Source organism: Carassius gibelio, chromosome B7 (assembly GCF_023724105.1).
Source record: "Carassius gibelio isolate Cgi1373 ecotype wild population from Czech Republic chromosome B7, carGib1.2-hapl.c, whole genome shotgun sequence".
Taxonomy (NCBI): domain Eukaryota; kingdom Metazoa; phylum Chordata; class Actinopteri; order Cypriniformes; family Cyprinidae; genus Carassius; species Carassius gibelio.
Genome location: NC_068402.1, coordinates 3,993,966 through 4,000,039, shown reverse-complemented (window position 1 = coordinate 4,000,039; position 6,074 = coordinate 3,993,966).

Sequence of the window (6,074 nt, the reverse complement as noted above, 5' to 3'; positions counted from 1 at the left end):
GATAGATAGATAGATAGATAGACGGACGGATGGACAGAGAGACAGACGGATAGATAGATAGATAGATAGAGAGAGAGAGAGAGAGAGAGAGAGAGACGGACAGACAGACAGATGGATGGACGGACGGACGGACGGATGGACAGACAGAAAGACAGATAGATAGATAGATAGATAGATAGATAGATAGATAGATAGATAGATAGATAGATAGATAGATAGATAGATAGATAGATAGATAGATAGATAGACGGATACACAGACGATAGATAGACAGACGGCTAGACAGAAAGATGGATAGACGGATGGATAGACAGACAGACATATAGACAGATAGATAGATAGATGGATGGATGGATGAATGGGCGGATAGATAGATAGATAGATAGAGAGAGAGAGACGGACAGACAGACAGATGGACGGACGGACGGACGGACGGATGGACGGATAGAAAGACAGACAGACGGATAGACAGAAAGACAGATAGATAGATAGATAGATAGATAGATAGATAGATAGATAGATAGATAGATAGATAGATAGACAGACAGACAGACAGACATATAGACAGATAGATAGATAGATAGATAGATAGATAGATGGATGGATGGATGAATGGACAGATAGATAGATAGATAGATAGATAGATAGATAGATAGATAGATAGATAGATAGATAGATAGATAGACAGATAGACAGATAGATAGATAGATAGATAGATAGAGACAGACAGACAAACAGATGGACGGACGGACTGACGGACGGATGGACGGACGGATGGACGGACAGATGGATGGACAGAGGGACGGACGGACGGACGGACGGATGGATGGACGGAGGGACGGACGGACGGACAGACAGACAGACATATAGACAGATAGATAGATAGATGGATGGATGGATGAATGGGCGGATAGATAGATAGATAGATAGAGAGAGAGAGAGAGAGACAGACAGACAGATGGACGGACGGACGGACGGACGGACGGACGGACGGACGGACGGACGGACGGACGGATGGACGGATAGAAAGACAGACAGACGGATAGACAGAAAGACAGATAGATAGATAGATAGATAGATAGACAGACAGACAGACAGACAGACAGACATATAGACAGATAGACAGATAGATAGATAGATAGATAGATAGATAGATAGATAGATAGTGTCACGGGGTGAAGAACCACTCGACAAGAGGTACGTGAAATCAAAAGCCCCGGAGGGTGGGTTTATTGAAAAGTGAAGGGTGCCTGGTGAAGTGTCCTGATCTGCTTTCCGCTGGTTGGTGCTCCCCGTGTGCTCTCCGTGCTCCTCTGTGCCAATCAAGGGGAAAGTGGGTGTCCAGACGTGCTCCAAAGGGTGTGGGCTGTCGGTCACTCGCTGCTTTCTGTGGGGATAGGAGAGAGGGGTTAGTCCAGCTTGGCGTTCTGTTTGAGAACCTCCTCTCAGTGCAACATGTGCTGCTTTTCAATGTGCTGGCTGATGGGGAGCAGCTGTGACCGATCAGCCGGTGACGAGGACGTGCAGGTGTCTTGGTTTGGTTTCCAGGGCGACGCTGATTCCTCTGGGAGTGCTCGTCACACCCCCCCCCCCCCTAAGCGTCGTTCTGGTCCTGCGAAGACATGTAGAAAGTAGGGGTGAGATTAGGGGAGGGTGGGGAATGACCCCTGACAGACCTGCATAAGCTGTCCAGATCCGGGAGAGGCCATCGGCGTTCGCGTTGGCGGCCCCAGCTCGATGGCGGACTTCGAAGTGGAAGTCCTGGAGCGCTAGGAACCAGCGAGTCACCCTGGCGTTGGTGTCCTTGGCGCGGGCCATCCACTGTAGGGGCGCGTGGTCGGTTACCAGGGTGAACTTGCGGCCCAGGAGGTAGTACCGGAGCTCCAGGACTGCCCACCTGATGGCCAGGGCTTCCTTCTCCACAGCGGCGTATTTCCTCTCGGCGGGGGACAGCTTCCTGCTGATGTAGATGATCGGATGCTCCTCACCTTCCTGAATTTGGGAGAGGACCGCTCCTAGTCCTGTGTCAGAAGCATCCGTCTGCAGCAGGAAGGGGCAGCTAAAGTCCGGGGCGCGGAGTACCGGCGAGGACGTGAGTGCTGCTTTCACCTGGGAGAAGGCTTCTTCCGCCGACGGGGTCCAGCATACTTTCTCCGGCTGCCCCTTCCTGGTCAGGTCTGTCAGGGGGGCGGCTAAAGAGGAGAAGTTGGGGATAAAACAACGATAATAACCCGCCAACCCCAAGAAGGCTCGTACCTGGGTCTTTGTCTCCGGTCTTGGTGCGGCGTGGATGGCCTCAACTTTCTTGTCTTGCGGCCGGATGAGTCCTCGGCCGACTTGATAGCCCAGGTACTTGGCCTCAGAGAGGGCTAGGTGGCATTTTCGGGGGTTGGCGGTAAGTCCAGCCCGCCGGAGCTCCGAGAGCACCCTCCGCAGACGATCCAGATGTTCGTCCCACACCTCGGAGTGGACCACGACGTCATCCAGGTAGGCGGCCGCGTAAGCTTGGTGAGGCCGCAGGAGGATGTCCATCATCCGCTGGAACGTCGCGGGGGCCCCATGTAGGCCGAAGGGAAGGGTCCGGTACTGCCAGTGGGGGTGGAGAAGGCGGTTTTCGGCTTGGCGGCCTCGGAGAGCGGTACCTGCCAATAGCCCTTGGTTAGGTCTAGGGTGCTGATATACCGGGCCCTTCCTAGCCGGTCCAGCAGTTCGTCCACCCGAGGCATGGGGTACCCGTCGAATTCGGAGACTTCGTTCAGGCGGCGGAAGTCGTTACAAAAGCGGAGGGTGCCATCCGGCTTTGGGACCATCACAATGGGGCTGGACCACGGACTCCGGGATGGTTCTATTACCCCCAACTTTAGCATCTGTTGGACCTCTTCCTCAATAGCCTGCCGACGAGCCTCCGGGACTCGGTAGGGCCGTTGCCTAACGACGACTCCTGGGGGCGTCCGGATATGGTGTTGAAGCACGTTGGTCTGCCCGGGCTGAGAGGAGAACACATCCTGGAACTGACTGACCAGGTGCTGCAGCTCCGTCTTCTGGGCAGCCGAAAGGTGGGGGTTGATATCCACAACCACGGGCTCGGTGAGGCTTAGGGCAGCTACTTGGTCCCGGGTCCCCACCCATTTCTTTAGGAGGTTGACGTGGTAGAGTTGCTCCGCCTGCCGTCGTCCCGGCTGTCTCAGGCGGTAAGTGACCGGTCCAACCCTCTCGACGACCGAGTAGGGCCCCTTCCAGGAGGCCAGAAATTTGCAGGCGGAGCTGGGGACCAGGACCATGACGCGGTCTCCCGGTTGGAACTCCCGTGGCTGGGCTGTCCGGTCATAATGACGTTGCTGCGCTTGTTGGGCCCTGGTGAGGTGTTCCCGGACTAACGGCATCACTCGGTCGATCCGTTCCCTCATTTGCCGGACATGTTCGATGACGGTACGATGCGGGGCCGGCTGCTGCTCCCACGCTTCCCGGGCCACGTCCAAGAGGCCCCGGGGTTGACGGCCAAACAGGAGCTCGAAGGGGGTGAAGCCAGTTGAGGCCTGGGGAACTTCGCGGATCCCGAAGAGCACGTAGAGGATCATGAGGTCCCAATCCCGCTTGTCCTCCGCCGCCACACGTCTGAGCATTTGCTTGAGGGTCTGGTTAAATCTCTCTACGAGGCCATCAGTCTGGGGGTGATAAACAGTGGTCCTCAACTGCTTCACCCGCAGCAGCCGGCAGAGGTCAGCCATTAGCCGGGACATAAAGGGGGTTCCCTGGTCAGTCAGGATCTCTGAGGGGAGGCCGACTCGGCTGGCCAGCAGAAACAGCTCCTGGGCGATGGACTTTGCGGTGGCCTTCCGCAGGGGGACTGCTTCTGGGTACCGGGTGGCATAGTCGACGATGACCAGGATGTGCTCATGCCCTCGGGCAGACTTCGGCAACGGCCCCACTATGTCCATTCCAATCCGCTCGAAGGGCACCTCGATGATAGGCAGCGGGATGAGCGGGCTGGGGGGAGGAGTCCGGGGCGACGTGGCCTGACAGGTCGGGCAGGCCTGGCAGAACCGCTTTACCTCGGCGTCCAGGCCCGGCCAATGGAAACGGTCGCGGATGCGTTGGGCAGTATTGGCTGCCGCGAGGTGTCCTGCCATGGGGTGGGAATGGGCCAGCTCCAGAATGGTCTCGGTCTTGGCACGAGGCACAACTAGTAACTTTTTCTCCTCCCCCCTACGCTGGGCGACACAATACAGCAGGCCATTCTCTACGACAAAATGTGGGAGAGGGTGGGGCCAGGGGAGGACGTCCTCTCCATCCACGACTCGCACCTGGCTCCAACAGTGCTTGAGTCGGTCGTCCTCCCGCTGTTCCTTGGCGAAAGAGCCCCCTCCAGCGGCCTGTTGGTAGACATCATAAAACAGATTAGTAGATTGGGAGGGGGCCTCACCTTCTCTCCCACTGTCGGAGACGAGCAGGGCCGGTCGGCGGCGGGGTCCAGGCGGCCGCCTCGGTCTTCGACGGTTCCCCTTGGGGCTGGCAGGCTGGGTAGCGGCGGACAGCAGCTTCTCGAAGCCGGGCCAATCCCTTCCAAGCAGTACGGCCACCGGCAGGTCCTTCACCAGGCCTACCTCCACTGGCCAGGTGCCTTGGGGGGACGAAATGACCATTTCACGGGCCGGTACTTGACGAGTGTCTCCGTGCACACAGGTAATCGGTAGGAAGTTTTTCCGGCCGCTTCGCGGGGCGCACAGCCGCGCCTGGATGAGGGTGACCGCACTGGGGGACCACCCTCCGGGGGAATGGCGGCAGCCGGTCCCCTGCCCCGCTGGGATGCACGGCATCCGCCAGCTCGATCGCCTCCACTAGTTCCCGGACGTCACGTGGGTCCCTCATGCCGACGGCCTGTCGGTGGGCGCGAGGTAGTGCGCGCAGGAGGCGATCGACCACCACTCGTTCCGCTACCTGTGTTGGTGTGGGGTTTCCTGCCAACAGCCAGTGCTGGGCGAGGCGGCTGAGTTCGGCTGCCTGGGCACGGGCTGGCACCCGGGGCTTGTATTCCCACTCGTGGAACTGCTGGGCGGCACTTACAGGGGAGAGGCCCAGCCTCGCCAGGATCTCTCGCTTCACTTCGACATAACTGTCGGCACTCGTCAGGGGGAGCGAGAAGTAAGCCCTCTGTGCTTCACCGGTGAGTAGGGGTGCCAGCGCACGTGCCCACTCGTCCTCTGGCCATCCCTCTCGGTGGGCAGTGTTTTCGAAGACCTGAAGGAAGGCTTCCACATCGTCATCGGCCGTCATCTTGGGCAACAGACGGGTGGCTTGTGCCCGAGGCTCAGGTAGCGGAACGCGCTGGGCCGCGGCCGCCCGGACGGCGGCGAGTTCATCCTCCGTCCTGCCCAGGCGAGTGGCGAGGTGTTCCGCTATTTGCTGCTGGCGGATGCTAACCTCAGCGAGGCGTTGTAAGACGTCCTCCATCGCGGGGCCGCGCGTGCCGCCTTCCGTGGTGCTGCTGACAGAAAGCAAAAAAAAATTAGGAGTTGGGGCGGTGACCTTGTCGGTGATTCCTCACTGTTCTGCCCGCATTCTCCACCACTGTCACGGGGTGAAGAACCACTCGACAAGAGGTACGTGAAATCAAAAGCCCCGGAGGGTGGGTTTATTGAAAAGTGAAGGGTGCCTGGTGAAGTGTCCTGATCTGCTTTCCGCTGGTTGGTGCTCCCCGTGTGCTCTCCGTGCTCCTCTGTGCCAATCAAGGGGAAAGTGGGTGTCCAGACGTGCTCCAAAGGGTGTGGGCTGTCGGTCACTCGCTGCTTTCTGTGGGGATAGGAGAGAGGGGTTAGTCCAGCTTGGCGTTCTGTTTGAGAACCTCCTCTCAGTGCAACATGTGCTGCTTTTCAATGTGCTGGCTGATGGGGAGCAGCTGTGACCGATCAGCCGGTGACGAGGACGTGCAGGTGTCTTGGTTTGGTTTCCAGGGCGACGCTGATTCCTCTGGGAGTGCTCGTCACAATAGATAGATAGATAGATAGATAGATAGATGGATGGATGGATGAATGGACGGATAGATAGATAGATAGATAGTAGGGGTGTAACGATAC